The sequence below is a fragment of the Oryctolagus cuniculus genome, chromosome 12 (assembly GCF_051225735.1).
Source record: "Oryctolagus cuniculus isolate XC-2025 breed Fujian yellow rabbit chromosome 12, ASM5122573v1, whole genome shotgun sequence".
Taxonomy (NCBI): Eukaryota; Metazoa; Chordata; class Mammalia; order Lagomorpha; family Leporidae; genus Oryctolagus; species Oryctolagus cuniculus.
This window is the reverse complement of record NC_142878.1, coordinates 69,137,685-69,162,973: the sequence shown is the minus strand read 5'-3', so window position 1 is coordinate 69,162,973 and position 25,289 is coordinate 69,137,685. Positions and strand designations below refer to the sequence as shown.

The 25,289-nt window shown below is 38.8% G+C and overlaps 1 pseudogene; it reads right to left on the bottom strand.

Moving 5' to 3' along the window:
• Positions 1 to 12,970: 12,970 nt before the first annotated feature.
• On the bottom strand, positions 12,971 to 13,088 carry LOC127484078 (U2 spliceosomal RNA; annotated as a pseudogene).
• Positions 13,089 to 25,289: the final 12,201 nt, after the last annotated feature.

Genomic DNA, 25,289 nt, shown 5'->3' with positions numbered 1-25,289 from the left:
TCTTGATTGCCTTACATGACTGTTGCTTTCTGAAATAAATTGAATAAATTTGGATTTACAAAGTGGAACCAAATTAGAAAAGCTCTCAGATGGTAAAAGAACTTGAATTGGAACCCAATAATGTGACAAAACACTTGGAATTATTTGCTTAAGGAAAGAAGAAAATGTGCTAAATGTCTGGAGAGAACCACAAAATTGTAGCTCCTCCTCACACCCAAATGTATCATGAACGAGTGTGCAATATATTTCCAGCAGCACTAGTCAACAATGACTCTGATGCATTTAAATTATCTCCTTTCACTGTTTCAACCAATGGATTTAAGAAGAAAAGTCATTTCCTGAAAGTGGTTAAGATTCAGGAGTTGAAATCTGAAGAATTTAGACAGAATGCTGAGATGGCTAATTACAACTATATGAAATTGGACAATTTTCACTAGTAAAATAAGAATAAAGGCACTGACCTCATATAGACATTGTAAAGAATAGTTGCCTCTGATACTACGTATTATAAATAACTATATTGTGAATTTGAAAATTATTGATTTTTAGGGTAGAATTCCTCAAAAATGCCACATTCAAAATGTGCTCATATATAGTTATCCCATAGGCAGTTAAGAGGAGAACTAGAATTCCAATTTGAGGGACTAGCCATGTGGAAACATACATTTCACATACTCAGGGAGTAAGCTTTATGACTTCTGCTGCTGCTCCTTCTCACACCCTTCTCATAGACCAAAGCAGTGGCTAACCTAGGGATGAATTCTTCAAATCTCAATGTCTCCTTGAAATGTGATAGCCTTTCTGAGCCTGGCTTAGCTTTGAGAGTTTCCTTGAGTCACCAACTACTTTCAGCTCCTCTGTTCTCTGCTGCATGCATTTAGCAATGAGTCTGCTGGTTCACCCAGGTGATAGATAACTCCCCTGCCAGTTTCCTTCGTGATCTAGGTAATATCTGGGAATTACGGACTATGTCCAAAGGAGTCACTGTATTTCTTTTTGAAAAACTATGTTTTTAAGGACACGGGGTCTTGTCTCTTCTATTCTGAATGGTGATGATCTACAGAGTCTAATACTATACTGCGTAGCCAGGAGTCTTAAACCACGAGGCGATCTCTTGGTTTAAATCACATTCTGATGAAGTGAGCAACACTTCCCTTTGCGTGGATTCACTTTGTGTGAATAAAAATGTTGTGAACCCCACTCTTTAGCAGAGGATAGGATAAAATATGCTGCCTAGGGAGTCAGGCATATGTGGGGTGTGTAAGGGACAGATCCGTGCCCCTCAGCTTTGTTCCACAGGTTCATCTGTTCCTCAGATTTCACATTAAGAAAGAAACTATCACATACAGTTTCTCTTTTTCATATCTTTCATATCTTTTTCCTATCTTTTCTATTAATCTGACCTCAAAGCTCTTGGTTCTTCAGAAAATAAAATCTTTCTTGTTTGGTACCTGAGGCTACCTTTTATTTGATATAAAAAAATGTTTTGTTAGCACCCAGCAACACGGTAGAGTGGCTTCTCCTGATTCTTTATTTTTAATTTTTATTTGTTTGAAAGGCAGAAATAGAGACAAATATACACAAAGAGATAGAGAATTCCCATATACTAGTTGACACTCCAATGCCTGAAAGAGCGAGAACTGGGCCAGAAGGAACCCAAGGGCTCAGTTCTAGTCTCTAACATGCGTGGCAGAGACCCAAAGACCCGAAGACTGCTGGTGAGTGCATTAGCAAGAAGCTGGAATCAGGTGCAGAGCTAAAACTTGAACCCAGGTACTCTGATTTGGGACACAGGGGCATCTTAATTGCTGCACCAAATACCTACCACTCTCCTTCCTAATCGCAGAATTCACCTGTGATGATAGAAATCCATGTCCTCAACTGCTTCACCTTTTTGGAAAACACAGCTTACACCACGGCGATTGCACTCAGCACTGCTGCGGAAGCCAAATCCACCTCCTACACTTCCCATCTGGGATTTCCAACTTCCTGTTGAACACCATGGACAACAACCCACCATCCTGAGTAATCCTACTTTCTGGACACTCATCTGCCCCTTAGACACACACACAAACCACATATGCCTGACTCCCTAGGCGCATATTTTATCCTCTGCTAACAAATAGGATTCACAACATATTTATTCACACAAAACTCTACCACACTTGGGGTAATAAATATTTTATTTAAAATCCATAGGGACTATGGATCCTTTTCTATATCCTAATGATAGGTTCCAAAAGTCCCCCACTATGCACCTTCCTTCCTTCCCAACTTCTCTGTGGTGTTTGCTATTTCTTACTATGTATCTTCCTCCTCCAAACATACATCCCTGAACTCATTTCATAAAATCTTTTAGTTTGTAAAAGATCCTCCAGTAACCAGGTCCACCTGCCTTACATAGCAGACAGGAAATTTTAAGTAGCACATTTGGGGATTGTTTTGTGGCCACATAACCACAGAAAAATGAAATATTAGTACACTTACAAAGAAATTAACAAAGTATCAAGTAATTCAGGGAATTCATGTCTACAAGCCTTGAGATGCTGTTTTTTTTTTTTTTTTCTGTGTTGTTGTTATTGCCTGGTCTGTTTTTGTTCAATTATTTCAAATTTCTTCAAATTTTCCCAATCAATTCCTTCATTTCCACTTGGGAATCTTTACGGAGCATGAATGGCATTATGCCTAAAGCTGAATTTACACCCGCTTTCCAACTTGCTCTTCAGGTCACCTCCCATTTATAACACTTCCATTTTCCGTTTTCTTGCATGAAAGCTAACAATTTTTGGCCCACCTATTTTCTGTACCCATTGGTAATTTTTCTTCCTCAATGTTTCAGAAAGTAAATTCCTTTTCATAGTTACTGTGGCTGGTTGCTGAAAACCCTCTGAAACCTTCTGTATGAGAACATAAACCCTATTAATATGTCTACTACCCTGCAATTCTTCCTGCCCATCATTCATAGACAAATTTTCCTAAAAGATCACTTCCCTGATGCCATTCCTCTAGTGACAAAGCTCCAATGCTTCTCCATTTCCTAACTGTTGAATCAGTAAGAACAATCAGTAATGTTAATTATTCTCCAATGGCTCTAGTTCAAACAAGCAAGAGGAGGAAGAATGCATGTGGGTTCACCCCATCATAAGCATCTGGAGGTTCTAATGTATTGTGCATGAAATGAACCGTTTTTCAAGAAGGAAAAAAATGGAACATTAGATGGAGAAGAGAAGGAGAAAAAATTAAGGGAGGGATTAGGGATGAGATGAAGAAGGCAGGGATGGACAGAGAGAGGATGGAAGGAAGAAACCAATCTAAGGATATTTTTAATTGCTTTTTCTCAGACTGCTTCATTGTTTCAACATCATGATTTCCTTTTGTGTGTAAGTCCAATTTCTTAAAAAAAAAAGTAAAATAAGTAAAGTAAAACTCATGAAACTAAAAAACAGCACATGACTTACCTTGACTTTCATGCTTCCCTTGAAGACATTAAATCAAGATAGCTCTCTTTATTCTAATTTTCCAATTCAGAAAGAGAAAATAGAAAAATATTTTTGTGGCTTTCTATCATAAAAGTCAGAGCATCCTGTATATTTGAATCCTATCTGACTCAGATGTGTTGCCTAATATTTTTCTCACTTCTTAAAGTTTTTTTTCCTCATATGCTAGTTAGTATGTCAGAGAGAATAGTGAAACTAAGACGTGGTAGTCTGCATTTAAGGTATTTTATTGGCACAGGATACAGAAAATAAGCAAATTTAAAACTGGAAAGCAGACTTTCTCAATTAATTTAAGCATTTAAGAATAAATGCAGAAACATGATTGAAAGAATGAAATTAATCGTCAAAGTAACCCAAAATAATTTTGTTTTAAAGAAGAAAAAATAACAAGTAATTAGCTGTGGCTAATTTTAATATTGAGGTTGGCTATTTAAGTCACCCTGTAGAAAATCCATTGGGAAGTAGACCCTAATGTGAAGAAGTTGAGTTAAGGTCTTTTAATTAAATTTAAAGATTTTCTTACCCTTGGGAAAGGGCATAATTAGCTGTTTTCTAACGCATTTGACCCGAAGATGCTTGAATCAGCAGATAATTGAATGTATTAAAAGCAGTAGCAATTCTAATTATGAGACTTAGTTGTTGGTAGGGGAAAAAAAGAAGTTATTCATTATTTATTCAAGATCATCCACACAAATATAGGAGCAGGGAGGGAAATAGGCAATTACCAACCGTCTTAGGCCCACAATTGTGCATCCTCACATGGTGCTCTTAGGAGGAGAATTGGGCAACTCAGGACATGAGTCATTTTGTTATTCCCACGAAAGATCTCAATCTGCATGCCAAATAAATTATCACTAAAAATAGAGTGAAGCACTAACAGCAGTAGAATGTACCAGCTGGACTGATGCCTGCATCACAGATTAACTCTGATATATTGGGCTTTGGTATGTTGCTGGGATGTTTCTGAGGGCACATATATCCAAATCAGCACACTAACAAGCTGTTCTCAGATGGAGTTCTACTAAATAAGTACTTGGGTTGTATGGTGCTTATGCAAGTTTGAGTAAGGGAGTGATCTTTTTATCTTACTTAATTTTCTTGAAATGCTGAGAGAGAGAGAGAGAGAATCTCCTACCTACTAGCTTCACTTCCCAAATGCTCACAAAAGCTGGGCTGGGCCAGGTCAAACCAGGAGTCAGTAATTTAATCCAGGTCATTCATGTAAGTGGCAGGGACCCAATTACATGAGCCATCACTGATGCCTCTCAGCATGTGCAATAGCAGGAATTCGGAATAAAAAATGGAGCTTGGACTAGAATCCAGGCACTCCGATATGGGGTGTAGATGTCCTGAGCAGTGTCGTAACCTCTATGCCAAACATCCACCTTGTACATTCTCGTCTCTTTTTAAAGGAAAACAAGTCTGAAATCCCAGTCTAAAATTTCTATTATAACCAAATATTTAAACAAATAAAAGCTACTAACTTAAATATACATTCTTATGTTGTTAGCACTTGTGCAATTAAACTATTCATTAAAATACACAAAATGAACCCCTAAAATATAAATCAACAAAATTTAATGTTGTGGGTAATACTGTTTTGCTGAAAATGTATCTCCACTCAAATCTCAGATATGGAATTCAAGACACAGTTTTATAGAATGTATAGTGCCTAATCTATTATGTGCCTTGGGTAAGTCTATTCTCCTCACTCTTCTATATTTGATCTAATGCAAAACTGACCCTTCTATTATATGCCATGAGGCATTTGCCTTTCATTTGCATTAATACATAGTTTATATATTAAGCAATCTTTTTGCTCTCTTTAATAGTTCTGGATAATTAGTAAAGTGATGCTGACCCAAATAAAACTAAAACAAACATAAACTCAGATGCTAGATTATTTTGGCATACTAGAAGATATAGAAAATACTATTTCATTCCTTTTCATTCATGCATGCATGCATTCATTCATTCAACAAAGTGTTCATTACATATTAGTTACTACAAATGATGATGATGATGATGGAGAATGTGGCAAAATCCCTGGTCAAGAAAATTTTAAAACCTTGAAATTGAATATTTAGCAATGAATTATATGTCCAAAGAGCAACAGTTTTACACTATGTTAAACCCATTAGAGATGTGCATGGACAGGGTTAAGAAATTTTGAACAGAGCACATCTTACTGGAATGGGCAATGGGCCCCTAATTGAAAACAATTCCAGCAAAAATAATGATGATGGTGATGATATTTTACACATTCCATTGACTGCCTAGAAGTTAATTATGATGTAGCTATTATCTGGGCAAATCTTCACAGCAACTTCATGAGATACCTATTATTTTGATCATAAAATAGCTAAGGCAATTCAAACCCAAAGCACACAGCCTCTAGGGATGGAAATAGGACTTTAATACAGGTACAGTAGTGCCCAAATGAGAATGATTAACTATATTTCTACTCTAAATAGTTGGCATTTGAATTAAACATTTATTATAATTAACAAACATGAATATATATAAAGTATTGGGTGGCCTTAGATGCCAAGCATTTCATTTAAAATATTTTATGGTGTATAACAAATTATGTCTCATATGCATGTATATATTATAAAAATCTCTAAAAATAATACATATTATCATAAATTTAATAATAGCTTGGTCAATTTTATGTGTCATTTTGGACCACAGGGTACCCAGGTACTTGGTCAAATATCTGGGGGCTTATCAGCCTTTGGAATGACACAAGACAACTGATAATTCCCTATCTCTCAGGCCTTTCACCCTCTCTCCCTCAGTCTCTTCGTCTATATCTGTATGGAGAGAGATAATCCATAAATACGAACTTCATGTTGGTTCTCTGGATAACTCTAATACAAAGAACTAATATTTATTGATCTAATATTTATTATTTACCGGTCATTGTCCACATGTTGTCTATATCAATTAATCACAATCCTATGGGATAAACATTTAAATCATCATTATTTTAAATAAGAAAATGAGGCAAAAAGAATATGAGAAACTTTCCCAAGGCTATATAATTTGAAATTGATGAATTCAAGTGGTAGCAGATATATAGAATATTAAAAAATTAATATATATGAATGAAATTGACATTTTGGCATTTGATTATAGTCTATAGCCTTTGTCTATATTCCTGCTGAACAACGGTCTTTTCACTTTTTACTTGTTAAACTCTCTATTTAGTGGTACACTAAGCCTTTGACTATAAATTAAAAATGTTATTGCAAAGATTAAAGAAGGGAGAGGGAGGGAATTATGATTACATTCTTAAAATTGTATCTACGAAGTACATGAAATAGATTCTCTTTAAATTAATTTTTAAAAGTAAATTTTAAAGCAACTAAACCCATGCACTCTTGGGGCCAGCACTGTGGCAGAGCAGGTTAAACCACTGTTGGGCATAATACATCAGAACACTAATTTGAGTCCCAGGTACTCTGCTTTCAAACCAGCTCTCTGTCAATGCACCTGGGAAAGCAATAGAGGATGGCCCTGATACTTGTACCCATGGTACCCACATGGGAGACCAGTATCAAGTTAAAGGCTCCTGACTTTGACATAGCCTGTACTTGTCTGTTTTAAACATTTGGGGAGTGCACCAGTGAATAAAGATCTCTCTCTCTCTCTCTCTCTCTCTCTCTTTCTGCCTTCCAAGTACAAAATAGATCCTTAGGGGGGAAAAGAGAAACTAAGCAATCTTACATCCAAGCTTATGCTCTAAACATATATTGGAGTTCTGAGATGCTCTTAGTCAAAATCATTCAGATTCTAGAGTACACAATACATTAGGGATATAGAGAGGGAGACTGAAACATAGGTTTAAAATGAGGAAAACTGTATTTTCTGCAATGGTATTGGTAACCTAGCAATAGAGATCTGGAATACCAGAGTACTTTAAGTAATTCATGGAAAATGTGTATTTTCAAAATATTGTGCATGGATTTTAAAATTCTTTTATCTTACAATTCCATTTTCCAGAAATTCTTTCTCAAAAAATGTTTTCTACCAATCTGTGGCTTGTCCTTTTTTTTTTTTTTTTGTCTTTTTCTTTTAAAGATTTATGTATTTATTTGGAAGGTAGAGTTACAGAGATGGAGAAGCAGAGTCAGAGAGAGAAGCCTTCCATCTGTTGGTTCACTCCCCAAATGGCCCCAATGGACAGGGCTGGGTGAAACCCAAGCCAGGAGCCAGGAGCTTCTTTCAGGCCTTCCACAAGGGTGCAGGGACCCAAGCACTTGTGCTATCAATGCTGTCTTCCCAGGCATGCAAGCAAAGAGCTGGATCTGAAGTGGAGCAACTCGGACTCAAACCTGTGCCCATATGGGTTGCCAGCACAGCAGGTGGCAACTTAACCTGCTATGCCACAGTGCTGGCCACTGGAAATGCTTTTAAATAACCTTGTGTGATTCTCATAACGGAAATGGAGGAAGGATGGGATATGGATATTTCCACCCAGTTTGCTTTATTATTTTCAGTTTGTTGTGTCATTTACTTTGATGATCAGTCATACCACTTTGAAAAGAATAATCCTTGCACAATTTTTTCCAATTTTTTTCCCTTGTGATTCCTATAATTGAAAACTATGAGAAGTTCTCAAAAACATGAATATTTCTCTAGTCCCAGATCTTAAACAATATTTCATCTAAAATAACAGCAAGATGCATACCTTTTTGTGCACTACTTCTTTCCATGCTTTTAGAAATTAGGATACTATTAACTTGCTAGCATCCCTAAAGATTACTGAAGCTTCTCCTTGGGGGCCATGTGTAAAGGTCATGTGTGAGAAGGTTCAGCAGGCCTTCTCATAGGAGCCCAGGACTATCATTTACATAATGCTCGATTCTGGTATCCACTGTGTGATCTAAAAAACAGCATCATGTATTTAAATAACTCTATGTCAATTACTTGAAAGTGACTTGGTCAGTCAGGTTGACCCTAAAAATGTCCAAGAACACTGTTTCATAAATTTTGATCTAACTTTCACAGCTGCTGTGCCTTCATTTTATCTACTTGATCTTCAACAAATAAGGTAAAAGAAATAACAGTGTATTTTCCCAAGGGAAGGTAATATAGAGTATAATAGGGTACAGTGGGATTTTATAATGTATTCAAAAATTTGTGGAAAATGTGATTGAAAAGATAATTCACATTTTCTATTATCTTTTTGAAACTCCCACATATTTACCACTCTAAAAACATCACACTTCATTGTTTCACCATAAAAATCACCTTTCAGCACTGCATATATATGGATTGATGAACAGAAAATACATATATATGTATTTATATGCATATATAAGGATCTATGAAGAGAGAATACTGCTAGTAAGGATTCCAAATACGTAAGGAAAATAAAACTTCAAAGAGCAAGTTGGCAGTATACAGTACTTGAGTTACCAGAGGTTTTCTTTTTTAAAAACAAACAAACAAACAAACAAACAGCCGGTACCATGGCTCACTAGGCTAATCCTCCGCCTGCGGCGCCTGCACCCTAGGTTCTAGTCCTGGTCGGGGCACCGGATTCTGTTCCAGTTGCCCCTCTTCCAGTCCAGCTCTCTGCTGTGGCCCGGGAGTGCAGTGGAGGATGGCCCAGGTCCTTGGGCCCTGCACCCGCAGGGGAGACCAGGAGAAGCACCTGGCTCCTGGCTTCGGATCAGCGCAGTGTGCTGGCCACAGGGCACCAGCCGCAGCAGCCATTGGAGGGTGAATCAACTGCAAAGGAAGACCTTTCTCTCTCTCTCTCTCTCTCTCTCTCTCTCACTGTCCATTCTGCCTGTCAAAAAAAAAAAAAAAAAACAAGCAAACAAAAAAAACACAGAAGCTGACTTGGGTCCTGAAGTGTGAACCAGGACAAAAGCATGCATCACTTCTTCATAGAGTGTACCACAAGGAAGACAAAAAAATGCATTTTCCTAAAATCTCTGTCCAGGAATGGGAAATGAAATCTAGTTCTAAGAATAAAGACCTAAATTTGTATCTTTACTGCCCTCACCACAATGTTGGCCATTACAGGTAAGGATCTGAGATGGCATCAATGACACTGAACTGAGCATAACCTGTTGGGAAAATAGACCCTTAAAACTTCGTCTCACTTTGTACTTTGACACAATTAAAACATGCAAATTGAAATATCTACATGGTCCTCTCCCCACAAGGAGCAGGAAGATATGAGGACTAAGTACCATTCGCATCATGAAATGATTAAAACAGTACAAAAATCATGGAAAATCCCTGAAGTGTCAGAACTGTATCTTCACAAAATGGCTTTTCAATCTAAGAAAAACTTGAGGGTTAATTATCTCACCCAGTCTCAGAGATAAAAGTAGAATTATTTTAAGTCAGTGATTTTTAACATTGACAATTAATAAAAAGGCATATACAATTATACTTAGGTGTCTAAATGTTGTAAGCTCACCTTCAGAAGAATATCACTATTTATCTAAGGCTGGTTCATGGTTATTATTTTTCATTTTTAACATGCAGCTTTGTATTGTATTTATAAACATGGTAAATGAGAAGAGGTATGAGTTCTAACATGAGTTTCAACTAACCATGGCTAAAACATGTCCATTAATTTGGACCATGAGGTATTATATAGATACCCCTATACATCTACTGATAATTTATCTAGATTTCAGACATGGCTTGTGGGAACAGAGGAAAATAATTATGTTTATTCGCTTGGCAAACCTAAAACATGGAGGAATATCAATTGTCCTTAATAATACCACTGAAATGCTATGAATTCCTTACATGATAAACAAGCTGTTAATTACCTAAGCACCTCCTCCATACAATAGGACTGTGGGAAATAAATCTAGAGGTGAAATGTACATGGCTCAACTGCATCCTGTACAGAATATATAACTCTAGCATAATTACACAGTAAGATTTCAGCTGTCAGCTATGAAATTACTGGCACTTCTATTCTCAATATTTGGCCATCTTTAAACCTTTTCTGATACTAAATATGTAAAAGGCTTATCCAAAATGTCTAACATACTTTAAACCCAGTAACTTTACACATAGTTGCTGGGCTTCACTAAATTAGAAACTTCAATTAAGCTTTGTAACTCCACAGAACTAGTTTTGCTACTGAAACAAATCCTTCACGGCTACCATCTGAATTTTCTAAAAACACTTTAACATTTGAAGTAAAATAACTAATGTAATTTACACAAACAATATGCTCTGTGGCTTTGCTAACCAATAATTGAATATGGCATACAACATGTTTCTTTTTTCTTTTTTTTTTGACAGGCAGAGTGGACAGTGAGAGAGAGAGAGACAGAGAGAAAGGTCTTCCTTTTGCTGTTGGTTCACCCTCCAATGGCCGCTGCAGCCGGCGCACTGTGCCAATCCGAAGCCGGGAGCCAGGTCTCCCATGCGGGTGCAGGGCCCAAGCACTTGGGCCATCCTCCGCTGCCTTCCCAGGCCACAGCAGAGAGCTAGCCTGGAAGAGGGGCAACCGGGACAGAATCTGGCGCCCAGACCAGGACTAGAACCCGGTGTGCCGGCGCCGCAAGGCAGGGGATTAGCCTATTGAGCCACGGCACCGGCCACAACGTGTTTCTTAAAAGTGGTGTAAAAACATACCATTCTAAATATGGTCACTCTCCTAGAGTCCAAAGGAATATTATCAAAAGATATCACTCAATGATTATGCACCCTCAAGTAGCTGCTCACTGAATTTATATTTTAACCACTAAAATTATTGTCCTGTTTTACTCTGTCATAATATATATTTTCCTACTTACATGCAAGTTTTAAAGGTGCAGGGTACATGTGTGAAGAAACAGTCTTCCCCACAGCATCTTGTCCCACATCTAGAAGTGCTCTTCTTCCATAGCCCAATACTTAGTCTAAGAAATTGAATCCAATTTGGTGGCACCCCATTTAATAAATTTCCATAAACAAATATCAATAAGCACATATGATAAATTACAAGACAGCAAAACAGTAATTCCAAGAACAAGTTACTAAAGCAAGCTATGTACATTTCTAACATAAATACTCACTGTGGTATTTCACATAGTTTGCATATCATAGAATGGTTATTTCATAACTGTGTGCATTCAAATGGTTTTCAAAAATTTCATAGTAAATATATTTAATGATAAAATCTCGAATGGATTTCAAACTGCTTTGTACCAAGCTCATTTCTTAATTCCATTTTCCATGATCAATTTTGAAGTACCACCCCCTGTATAATAACCTTAAATGTCTTGAAAAGTCTCAGGGAACTGGCATTTTAGAACTCAATCAGTGGTACCTGGGGTACCATCAAAAGCACAGTGTTAACAGAGAAATGGGACTCAAATGTCAGGGAACCAAGAGTAAAACTGAATTGATGTTGAACCATTGAGAACTTCTACAAGGCTTATTTGTTGTTCTGCCTGACTCAAGATTGGCTGTAAAATCTGCATTCGGGAGTCAAGGATGCCAGATGGCCACGGTTACAGTGATGTACTCAAAGGGAATCATGCACCTGCAGGGACCAACTACCCTCAGAAAATCCCCATCTGCTTCTCTGTGCCCAGCCACTAGGTGAGAGTAATCAACATAGCCATGGGACAGAAACAAAATTATTAATGTGTGAATGAGCACTTACAACCTTGTTTTCTTCTTGCCCATTGGCATTGCCAATGTGCGATTTTCATTGTCTCTAAATTTAATCACAAGAAATGAAAAAATATTAAGAGGAAAAAAACAAGCAGTAAGCTCCAATCGTGGGATGCCAAGCAGAGCTTTGTGGAGAGATGGAGAGAGAAGCTTAGCAAAGGCTGAGCCATTCGGAAAACATGAAGAGTAGGGGAATGTGGTATGGAGTCGTATTACCTTGTCAATGCTGAATGAGAAGTCCTTTCATGTTTGCAAGAAAAGATGCCAAAAATGATTACTAGAACTGTGTTAGATAATTTTTCATTATTATACCATGCTTCTGGAATATTACACTTCACAAGGACTAAAATTTTAAGCCTATAACATTAGCTGAACAATGGGAGGCCAAAGTAGCAGCAAGACCTAAACATACTCCTAATTCATAACTTTGGTTTTGGATGGGGGCTATGAGGACAAATGAGAAGAAATAGGTTGGTTGGAGACCAGCACAAATACAACCAAAGACAGATTCAAGATGAGGTCTAGCATTCAGAAACTGAACAGACTTACAACTTGGAGTGGGACAACTACCATGCAGTAATTTTTATCAAGTGACTATTTTACTATTTTCACATTACTGAAATTGGGATGAATCTTTAACACATAATTTGACATGTAGCACTTCTTATTTTCCTTGAAACAGTGTTGTAAACTGAGGGATGTGTCACAATTCACCTTAGCTCAATGAATGTATGGACTACGTCTGCATTTTAACCATTTTGATGAACTACAATCTATTGTATGTTAGTATTGTGCACAGGTTTAGCACTATAGGACATATCAAAGGGTACTCACTGAATGAAAAAAAAAAATCACTTGTGTCTCAGAATCAAATAAAGTGATCAATTAGAACAGTAATAGTTACTACACTTGATCTTAGCCAAAAGGCCGAGAAGCGATATATTTCACTTTGTGTTTCTATGGGGGTGCAAACTGTTGAAATCCTTACTTAATGCATACTAAACTGATCCTCTGTAAAAAAAAAAAAAAAAAAAAAAAAGAAACTATCAACTCCCAACTTGACTCTCACTGGGATTAAACATGACAATAGGTCTGATCTGATTTCATCATCATTTAAAAAAAATCATCTATTATTTTTCACTTTATGTTTCTGTGTGGGAGCAAACTGTTGAAATCCTTACTTAATGTATACTAAGCTGATCTTCTGTATATTAAGATAATCGAAAATGAATCTTGATGTGAATGGAAGGGGAGAGGGAGTGGGAAAGGGGAGGGTTGTGGGTGGGAGGGACGGTATGGGGGGGAAACCATTGTAATCCATAAATCGTACTTTGGAAATTTATATTCATTAAATAAAAGTTAAAAAAAAAGAACAGTAATAGTTTCTCAAGAAATTTTTAGTTTTAACATGTATCAGCAGCATAGGTCTACCATATTACTGTATTTAATCCTCCCAATACTTCTTCACAAATGCTATTATGCGTTTGTGGAAATGAGTAAACTGAGTCTCAAAGAGGTTAAGAAACTTGCCAGAGCACGAGGTATTAGCACTGCATTGCTTCAAGAGAAGCAGTAGACAAATTGAAACAAAGTTCAAAAGGGAAAAGAAACAGAAGCAGAATCTGACACTGGACTCTGAATGGTCCAGTTCTGCTTGGGGTCAGAGAGCAATGAGGAAACACAGAAATCATGAGAAGGGCTATGTGTGCCTAGATGTAAACATGAGCCAAATAGTTCCCTGATGTTTGAGAAAATCTGCATTTTGTCACCATTTTTTTACCCATATAATACTGCACTTTAGATTCTTAAGGAAGAGTGAACAATACCACTACCCAAATGCTCACATGCGTGTAACCCACCAATTTTTTTTCCAGATTCTTTACTTGAAAGAGTTACACAGAGAGAGGAGAGGCAGAGAAAGAGAGAGGTCTTCCATCCACTGGTTCACTCCCCAGTTGGTCGCTGATTCAAAGCCGGGAGCTTCCTTTGGGTCTCCCACGTGGGTGCAGGGCCTCAAGGAATTGAGCCATCTTCTACTGCTTTCCCAGGCCATAGCAGAGAGCTGGATAGGAAGTGAAGCAGCCAGGACTCGAACTAGTGCCCATATGGGATGCCAGCATTGCAGGAGGCGTCTTTATCCACTATGCCACAGCACCAGCCCCATCCACTAACTTTTAATTTAACAGCATAATATATGTTTTGGGACATTCATTTTGTAAGTAATGAATTACTGATTCCATGACTTAAATAAGTTCTCAAAAGGGCTTAAAATACAATGAGTAACCTGTAATACTGGAGAAAAGCAGAGGGACTTCTTTGTAAATATTTTAAACTGAATATTATACACAGAGAATTTGTTTTGTATGCATACATTTCTGTTACACGAGCTGAAAGAACAATGCTACAGTTCACTTTATAAGCAAAATGAAAGGTCTCCGACCAATTCCTGCTAATGAGCAATAAATGAGAAGCAAATGACTTAGTCACCATCACAGAATAACAGAGAGGCCAATAGCCCGTAGTCAACAGCCCCCAAACCAATTATAAAGGACTAAGCATATTGGGGTGAGGCACAGCATTGGGATGATGGCAAGTTTGCTGTTCACAGACAGATGGCGTCCTCATCATCATTTTCGGTGCCAACTGAAACTTGTGTGGCTGGGAGGCAGAGATCACTGTGGTCCACACACAGATTGTTCCGTTCCATCCGTGTCAGGACCTCTCCCAGCAAGCCATGAGTCTCCCTTCTCTAGGCCATGATGTATTCTACAGTCCATAACAGACTACAGCTGTCTCATAGCCTATTATATCTTCTCAATGACCAAAGCAAATCCATGCACATGTATAAATGTGTCTTTTCTTTGGTAGATGCCAAAATGAGATGCAGACAGTTAATCATGCCACAGTCTCTCCTAAAGAGTTAGAAACCATCAGTAAGTCTCCTCTCACCCTGCTTCAAACTCAATAGCCCCAATCAGTTCAGTGTTCCCCCTCAAACCTTTAATAATCTTGTTACTTGTGTTTTCTCTAATTTCCTCTGGATCCCATTCAAACCCTCTATTTCTTAGGTCAGTGATATGGTTAAAATGAACCTCAGTATAATAGCTATAATAGCAATTAAGACAAGAACAATATGATCTATACAGAGGGGATCATTTCCTATTTCCAAAGCCTGCCTATTAGAATTTGGTTTGAAATGGTGGACAGGTGTTATTGAATCTTTTGTCTTGTGGTCTAGATTTTCAGCCATGTTTATATCCACCCTGAATGAATAATCGCACCAGCTCCTATTCAAGTTCTAATGACCTGCCCCTATGTTTTATTTCATATTCCTTCCCAAGAGGGTTACATTGGGACATGTCAATTGAAATATTAAATTCAACAATTTAAATGTCCAGCTTCAGGGCTGGTGCTGTGGCATAGTGGGTAAAGCCACCACCTGCAGTGCCAGCAACCCAATGGATGCCAGTTTGAGTTCTGGCTGCTCCATTTCGGATCCAGCTCTCTGCTGTGGCCTGCAAAAGCAATAGAAGATGGTCTTGGTGCTTGGGTCCCTATCCCCAAATGGGAGACCCAGAAGAAACTCCTGGCTTCAGATCAGCCCAGCTCTGGCTGTTGCAGCCATTTGGGGAGTGAATTAGCAGACGGAAGACCTCTCTCTCTCTCTCTCTCTCTCTCTCTGCCTCTCTCCATCTCTGTCTGTAACTGTCTTTCAAATAAATAAATAAATAAATGTCCAATTTATGACATTTAATTCCCGTAGTATCCTAGTTTACAATACTGACATTAAAGAATATACTAGTTCATGGTTTTTTTTTTTTTTGCTTTAGATATATACATTTAAGTATAAAATATTATAATTCATTTTGTAAGAACTACTGAGTAGCCCACAGTTTGCTGGCATCTTGGAAGAATATTACATCATAAGATATTCCTTCCTTCAGGGGCACCAACCTTGTTGCCTTAGTTCTCAAAAAGAGAAGACAAGAAGATGCAATTCTGTGACTGCAGCAACTATCAAGCCCACCTCCAAGAATATGAACTCTTATGACCTTGATACAGGGACTGTGATAAGGAAATGATAAAAAAAATGCAGTCAAATGTTATCCAAAAGATGCATCAAAGATATTCTCTACTGTAGAGTCATTTGACACAGCTATAAGATGTTGCTTAGCATTTCCTGTAGCCCATATCACAGTGCCTAGGTTCAAGTGCTCACTCTTTTCCAATTCCAGTTTCCTGCTAATGTACATGTTGGGAGGCAGCAGGTGATGGCTCAAGTACTTGGGTCCCCGTCAGCATCATTGGAGACCCAGACTGAGTTCCAGATCTTGGATTAGACCTGGCCCAATGCTGAATGGGCATTTGGAGAGAAAAACAGAAGATGGAAGATCTCTCTCTCCTTCCATCTCTGTATACCTGCCTTTCATACATTTTTTAAAAAGATATTCACCATAGAATTCACAGAGAAAAAAATTCTAACTTCCTAACTAAAATCCCCAACTAGAGTTAGCCATAGCTACTTTTTAAAATACGAACTAGTGGGGAAAATCCTCCATACATGATATTCAGTTTTTAAAAAATATATGAAAGGGGCCAACACTGTGGCTCAGTGAATTAAAGCTGCGGCCTGCAGCGCCAGCATCCCATAAAGGCACCGGTTCTAGTCTCAGTAGCTCCACTTCCTATCCAGGTTCCCGCGAATGCACCTGGGAAAGCAGCAGAGTCCTTGGGCCTCTGGACCCACTTGAGAGATCCAGAAAGAGCTCTAGGCTTCTGATCAACCCAGCTCCAGCCTTTGCAGGCATTTGAGGAGCATACCAGAGGATGGAAATCTCTCTCTCTCTGTCTCTACTTCTCTCTTTCTCTGCAACCCTGCCTTTCAAATAAATAAATAAATCTTTAAAAAGACCCATGACAGTACTTCAAAAGGTTTGTGAAAAACATGAATTAAAAGGTAAGTTTATTTTAATGCAGAGTAAGTTTTGAAATTGATGCGTATTTTTTCATATCATGCATTTCCATGACTTCTTTGAAGTTCCCCATATTTATATATGTATATTTACATATATCAGGTGTTCCCAAAATACCAGGTAAGGAAATATAGCTATGTAGACAGATACATAGACATATAGAAATGGATAAAAAAAAACGAAGGTAAGCAGTCAATAGTGGTAATGATCTCAGGATAACTACAGGTGATTTTTATTTCTTTTTTCTATAATTCTGTTTTCCAAGTTTTAAATGTGTATTACATCTTTAAATTGAAATTAAACTGCATTTATTTTATAATTCTGTGACTATTAAATTAATCTTTATTCTTCTTTTTGCACTTCAGGCTGTTTGCTTCTAAACTAAGGTACTTGATCTTATCACTAACTTAAAGCAGTCATTAAAAATAAACCAAATGCAGGGCCAGCACTGTGGCCTACCCGGTAAAGCCACAACCTGCAGTGTAGACATCCCATATGGGCAACGGTTCCAGCCCGAGCTCCACTTCTGAGCCGGCTCTCTGCTATTGCCTGGGAAAGCAGTAGATGATGGCCAAGTCCTTGGGCCCCTGCACCAGCGTGGGAGACCCAGAAGAAGCTCCTGGCTCCTAGCTTCAGATTGGCGCAGCTCTGGCCATTGCAGCTAATTGGGGAGTGAACCAGTGGATGGAAAACCTCCCTCTCCCTCTCTCTCTCTCTCTCTCTGCCTCTCCTCTCTGTTTAGCTCTGAAATCAAATAAATAAATAATTTTTTTAAAAAGTGAATCACTAAACTTCATCAGAATTTAAAACTTGGTGATTAAAAAAGAAGTCAGTCATGGACTGGGAAACAATATTTGCAACACACATATCTAATAAAGGGCTTGTACACAGGATGCATAAAGAACTTTTGCAAGCCCATTTGAAACAGATACACCACAAAAGGTCAATAAGCACATGAAAAAGGGAAATGTGAAATATAAACATAAGGAGAGGGGCCAGCATTGTGGTGTAGCAGGTAAAGTCCTTGGGCCCCTGCACACTAGTGGGAGACCTCGAGGAAGCTCCTGGCTCCTGCCTTTGGATTGGCTCAGCTTCAACAGATGTGGCCAACTGGGGAGTGAACCAGTGGATGGAAGACCTCTCTCTCTCTCTCTCTCTCTGCCTCTCCTTCTCTCTGTGTGTAACTCTGACTTTCAAATAAATAAATAAATCTTAAAAAAAATAAGCAAAATGAAAATATTCCTCCTTCCAAAATTGTTATTTCTCCATGGATGATATTGAACCAATATCTGGCCCACACAAAGGATGAAAGATTTGTAGAAAATCTTGGAAAATGAAGAATTCAAACCAGTTCAGGTACTGAAGGGGCCAGACATACAACAGAAAGTCCAAGAAAGCTGCTGCACAAACCTGATTTCATCAAGACAATGAATGAATGCTAAGAAATCAAAAGAACCACAGTGAAACTCCTGAAAACACCCCTTATCAAAAACAAGGAGATCCTAATGAACTGTCGCAGCCAAGTCATGTCTAAATGAAATGACGTGACAATTAAATGAAACGGGATACCCTGGAAGGGATCCTGGAACACAGCAAAGACATTATGTAAATTTTTTAAAAAGGAAATTTGAGTATGCTGTGGACTTTAGTTAATAATCAGCCTATCATATATGATACAACAAACCCACTCTTTGGTATATATATCCACGGGAAAGGAAACCCATCCGTCAAAAAGGCATGTGTACCCCCATGTCTAGTGCAGCACTATTCATGATAGCCAAGAAATGGAAACAACTTGTGTCCAGCCATGACGAATTTATGAAGAAAATGTAGATATACATACACACGGGCACACACACAAACAACACAGTATTACAGAGCCAGCCATCAAAAGTATGAAATCTTGTCATTTTCAACAACATAGATGGGACTGGAGACCATTATGTTAAGTAAAATAAACCAAGCACAGAAAGATAAACACCATATGATATCACTCATACGTGAGTCTAAAAAAAAAAAAAAAACGGTGATCTCATTGAAGTTAAAAATAGAATGGTAGTTGGCAGAAGCTCAAGAGAGAAGAGCCAAGGGAGAAATGGGGAAAGGTTAATTGATGGGTAATAGAATATACATAGATAAAAGTAAGAAGTTCTTGGGTTCTATTTCAGAGTGTGGTGACTATAGATAATGCGAATGTACCATATATTTCTTTATTTTTTAAAAAATGAGAAGACAGGATTTTGAATTTTTATACATTAAAGGAATATTAAATGCCTGAAGGCATAAATATATCTGCCCTGATGAGGCATTGTGTAATATATACATCTAACAAAATATCACCTGGTACCCTATATATATACAAGTACAATTTTTGTGTTTCTATTTTAAAAAATAAATTTGAAAACAACCACAATATTGATTCATTAGCTATAAAATATAATAAGATTTTTATAATAGGGAAATAGTTTGGAGTGTACAGAAGCCTATATTTTATGACTTTTTATGAATGTAAATTTATTCTTTAAAATATTTTAAATTAGACACACACACGCATATGGACTTTATCGTGATGTCACCACAGCTACAGACTGATACTGATACTGATACTGCCTTTGATCTAAAACCTCTTAAAAGGGCGATGTTGTTTACTTCATCTTTGTGTCTCCTACAAATGCTCAGACCATGCCTATTATGCGATAACCATAGCCATTGATGTCCAGGGAGTTGAAAGAAAATGCAATGTCTAGGAGTCAGCAGGCTGCACAGTAAAAATCAAAACTTTCTATTAAGATGCCCTTTTTCCACTCCCAGTAATTATCGTGGAATTCAATCTTACTTTGAGATACTGACTCACAATAATTGATAGAAATAAAGAACAAAGAGTGAACACAGGGTAGCAGCTGTATCACAAACAGTAAGTACATACTTGTATTGAAATCTCATAGAATCTGTATCTTAATTTACAGAATTACTCTGAACTCTACTGCTTGGTACTTGAAAATCAAAGCAGGGAGGACATATTAAAGAAGATAAGACATACACCTGCATTTTGAAGGTTGTTCTGAGGATTAGATGAGAAAAATAGATGTGAACGTCCGGCGACAGTCACAACACAATCAAATAGCAGTTTCTAAATGTCCTCAGGTGTGGAGCACCTGAAAGTCATAGAGCTCCTTGGGGACCACTGTGAATACTGATGTACTGAATTGCATTACAAGAACCATTTGAATAGTGAGAAATCTAACAGCATAATGCAGGATGAGATCACAAGCATTAGTCCATGCCACACACACATGAATTCATTAAATTAAGCTCGATTTTTCTCCATGATTTTTTCCATTATGCATTTTCTGCTTTCTTTTGTTTTCCTGCATCCACTTGTTAATTCTGTTTCTCACTAAACCATAAGCCAATATGCAAGTCTTATTAATGCTTGTACCTTCAAAATACAAGAGTTTGATAGATAACAGACATCTATTTATTCAACAAATATTTCCAGAGCACTTAGCAGATGTCATAAAATATAGTAAAAGATTAATTTCCCTTTCTCAGGCTGTTTACCTTCTAATTCAAGCAGATTAAAATGTTACAAGGTGACAGATGAAAGGGGACAAAAAAGATAGACCAACGGAGACAGGATTGAGAGTTGGAAAGGGAAAGATATCCCAGTATCAGGGCACTTCAACAATTTATAGAAAAAAAGGCATTTTGGTGTAAAAAAAACCTTTGCAATCGACATATATGAGCTGGTATTCAAACAGTGCATGGCAAATACACATCATGAAAAAGCTATGCATGCATTTCAAAATATCTGCACCAAAATAAACATTTTGCCAAGATTGTTTTTGAAGTTCCCTGATATTAAGCAGGGTGGTTGCACTGAAAAGGTGAGGTTTGAGCAAAAACATGAAAGAACTAATGTTTTCTGCCCAGCAGATATCTGGGACAAAGCATTCCAGGCAGAAAAATAGGCCACTGACCCTAAGGTTCAAACTTACCCAAAACATTCAAAGGATTCTCAGGAGGTCATGGGGCCTGTAGCGGAATTGGAAAACCAAGATGACCTGGCAATGTCAGGCCTTGTAGACCCTTACAGCGAACGTGTGCTTTACTCTGTAGTGAAGTGGGGAACCATCGCATAGTTTCAATCAGGATACTATCTGACTCCCTCTGGCTGTTATGTGAACAGACTACATGGTGGCAAAGAGGCACATTGGTGGGTACCATCACACCAGGTAGTTGGTGTGGTTGTAGTGAAAATTAGTCAGATGCAGAATCTATTAATGTAAAGCCAACAATATTTTATGATAGATTTAACAAATCGTTCAAATGAATAAATATTGGCCAGTATTCATTAAAAAGGCATGTATCATTGAGAGCCAAAGGCTCAATAAACATTTATGGACAAAGAAGCTTAAAATCAAACAAAAATCCAATTTGTTATATTGGCACTTTATATACTACATTTTTCTCATGTCAACAATGATAGAACCATTGGTTTTCAGCCTTTGACTGTTGGTACTCAGCTTATGGGCTCCCAGGGTTCTTAGGGGACCAAGTTTGAGAAACAACAAGTTGCACAAATGTGAGAATGATGATGCTGATATTGAAACTGCTTTATCACAGGTGCTGTGTGAGGATACTTCACCTGTTAAAAGAAATATGAATGTCTGATTTGAACTTGACATTAGGGAGCCCATCTGGAGCCAGACAAGTGGAAGGGCTCACAGCGCTGATATCATTTTCCAGCACATGCTATTTTGATAAAGATATTAGCAAAGCAACAGTAAATTAAAGAGCTTCATAATCCTCAGCACCTGTTAATTTCTGAAATATTACTGTTTTTTACTGTCCCTTTACAAAAGTGCTAACAGGCAGAGAAGACAAAATCTGCTTAGGGTAGTAGGAGGCACTATTGCCCCTTTGTAAATTGTGGCATACCTTCCCCCAAAGCAACAGAAGTCACAGAAGTCTCAGGAGTCTCCATTTTGCTGAACTTGGCCAGAAATTGGTAGACACACTCTAGAGTACACAGGGGAGGGGTCGCAGAACACAAGCCTGGGAAGACCAAGACATGGTGAGCGGTCCCTCGTTTTCTTTCCTCATTCTTCTTCTTTGACATCTTTTTATCCCCTGCTCCCAATAGCTTCCCAGGGATCCAAGCAAGCTCATAGGAAATTAACTGTGATTAGTGATTCACATTCCACAGGGAATTTAAATCACCACACACTCTGTGGGCGGGGCATGCACACTCTGAGCTTGAGACGCAGAATAGCAGGCTTGGTTCTCCTCTCGTCCATCAAGTGGGGACATTGCTTTATTTACCCAGGGGATACGGGGAGCAGAGCTTCTTTCCTCAGGGAAGAAGAAGAGGATTTTAATAGGCAGAGCATATCCAGGCTCCCCAGATCAGTAACCTAACAGCATTAGCATCCTCCACCTAAATCCACGGTATACTGAGAAAGCATGGTGGTCCATGGCACTCCGAATCAGAAAGCAGGAGGCTAGAATTATTTGCCTGGGACCCCAGTTTTGTTTTTTTTTTCTTTAGAAAATAGTATCACTGTATATACACACTGCCTCACAGGGCCTTACCGCAGATGAATAAAATAATGTGATCTGTTAAATGCAAGCCTGGCCGCCCTCAACTCAATGAAAGATGCTATGTATTATGACCAAGCTCTCTCCAGCTGAACTCAGACACCACAGATTACAGTGCTGCCTATGTCTATTCACAGTGGTATCTAATTTTGCATAGGAAAGTGGAGACCTGAGTATTTGCATTTCTCCTAGTGGTTCCACTCTCCTGGCCAAGAAACACATGAAGAAGGGTCTTCACTGGCCCACGGCCCCTGATAGGATGCCATTCATGCCCGCCACTCACTGACAGAGAAAGCACCCCACAAAGCACCCCACAAGAAGGCTCGGCTCTCATAAAGAGCTCTGCCTGATTCCGGAAGACGTGGCTTTTTGTTCAGTACCCTGGGATCCTGTGTGGCACTCCACGGCCCGGGCGAGGGGCTGTCACAGCAGCCTTTCACAATTCAAAGAGAAAAGGAAAATAGCCTGCCTTTGAGCATCAGAGATGTGGGAGAGGCAGGAATCAAATCATGAATAAATAAATAAAAACACCAACAGCTGTGATATTTAAAACAGACAATCACTATAACAGCAAATGACAACTCTGCAGCCTGCAGAATCTGCTAATAAACTGTCTGCCACGACTGTTATTAAAGATAAACTTATGAGCCATGATTATTCAGCCATTAAACCTAAGTGGAAATCAAAGGAAGATCTGTGTCAGATGATGTTCTTAGTGCCGCACGGCCTAAGAAAATTACTCATCAAATCTGAATCCTGATGTCTCTATCCTCTCAGCTTTGGTCCTTTAAACTTTGACATTATTTGTGCAATAGCTTTCTTCTCTTTTCCCTTTAATTATAATTTTAGTTCACTAGCATGCGTCTTTTTGTTTTCAATAGGTTGCTGTAAGGAGCACATCTCATTATCGCTAGAAGAGAAGGAGGAGCATTCCAATCAGTTAAGGGCCCATCTCCAAGAAGGAAAGAAAATAGGACGCTCCACACAGCTACCTGCTGGCCAGACAACCGTCAGCCCTGAGCTGCTGATGGGGGACAAGCTAAAGAAGTGTAGATGGCGGCACCGTTTGCAGGTGCAAATTTAACCTAACGTGAGCACCGCTTGTATTCAGGAGCCGGCCATTCGCGTTTCACGTGGATCCCGGTCTCTCTCTCTCACTGTACACTCAGCAGCGCAGTTCATAGTGGAGTGGCCCTAGTATGGCATAAACAAAGTTACAGAACAGGGTGATTACACGAGCAGCCCACTTTGAAGACCTAAAAGGATAGCCCAGACTGAAAATAATCCTCCTTTAACATCCCAGATAACATAATTATATGCAGGATATAGGAGAGATTATCCGAGAGGTCAGAACTATTCAATCTGTAAGAGTTTTAAGGGTTGCCTTTCAAATTTCCACTCAATATTATTATGACCTAGGCCTTCTGAGGAAGGAGGTAATTTGAATTATTGTGGTAACTCCAAACGATGAGGGAGATAGCTTTGCTTATGTATGAGATACACAACACCATCTACAAATCTGTAAATCTATACAACCTGTAGCGATGGAAATGTGTAAGGCGTTACAGGGATAACCAGTGGACAAACTGTCTTTTTCATATCCTGCACTTGGTTCTGGTCTCAGTATTTGGCTGATTTTTTCCCTTGCCCTTTCCACCTCACCCACTTCAACATTTGCATCTGATGCTGCCTTCCTGGGAGGCCCTGGCTAAGGGTGAGGATTCTTTTTGTGTTCTCACGTTTGGAATAAATGTACCCATTAAGCATGTATGATGTACACAACAGACTTGGAAAGAACACATAAATGCCCTAAGCACTTGGATGTAGGCCTTAATCTCAAGTTTTCCCAGGCAACAACCTACAGGGGGAAAATAAATCGGCAAACACAGTGTCCATACCACAAGTGAAATAAAGTCAGGAGGCCAAGCCCCAGCTGCATACAAGTACCACGAGTAGGAAATAAGCCCACCTAAAGCCTGGAATGCGGATTCAAAGAGTCAAACTGCTCATGCTGAGATTAAGGAGCAACCCACAACCACAGCGAGAGACATTTCTCCTGAATTCAGGGAGGCTGCCAAGAAATGAAGGCTGTAATTCTCACACAGGCTGGACATCAGAAACACCTGGGGAGATTTCTTGTCTTTCACAGTCAGATTCCCAGATGTCCCCCAACCAGCTCAACAATCTCCAGGGAAGGCACCTAGCAAGCCGTCCTTATACCGAGAAGGACAGCTGATCAGTGACTCAGCCTCCGCCTGAGGGTCCTGTCCTCTGTGAGCCCCTGCTCAGGGGCAACGGAGTCCCTGGAAGTGGTCCTTCTGTCACTACTTCAGCAAAACCAAGGGCAGCCTCCACACCCACTGAGTAAGGCAACTAAAAGAATACGCATAACAATAGAACTCCATCATACGCGCCATCTCAGAAAATCCTAAAATGGAAGGGGAGGGGAAATAAGCCTCCTTAGCTTCAATGGATAAATGCTGCAGTATGATCAAGGATATGACCCTGAGCATCTTCATAATGAACGTGGACTTGGCAAACATAGAGCCACGCGAGCATCACAGGA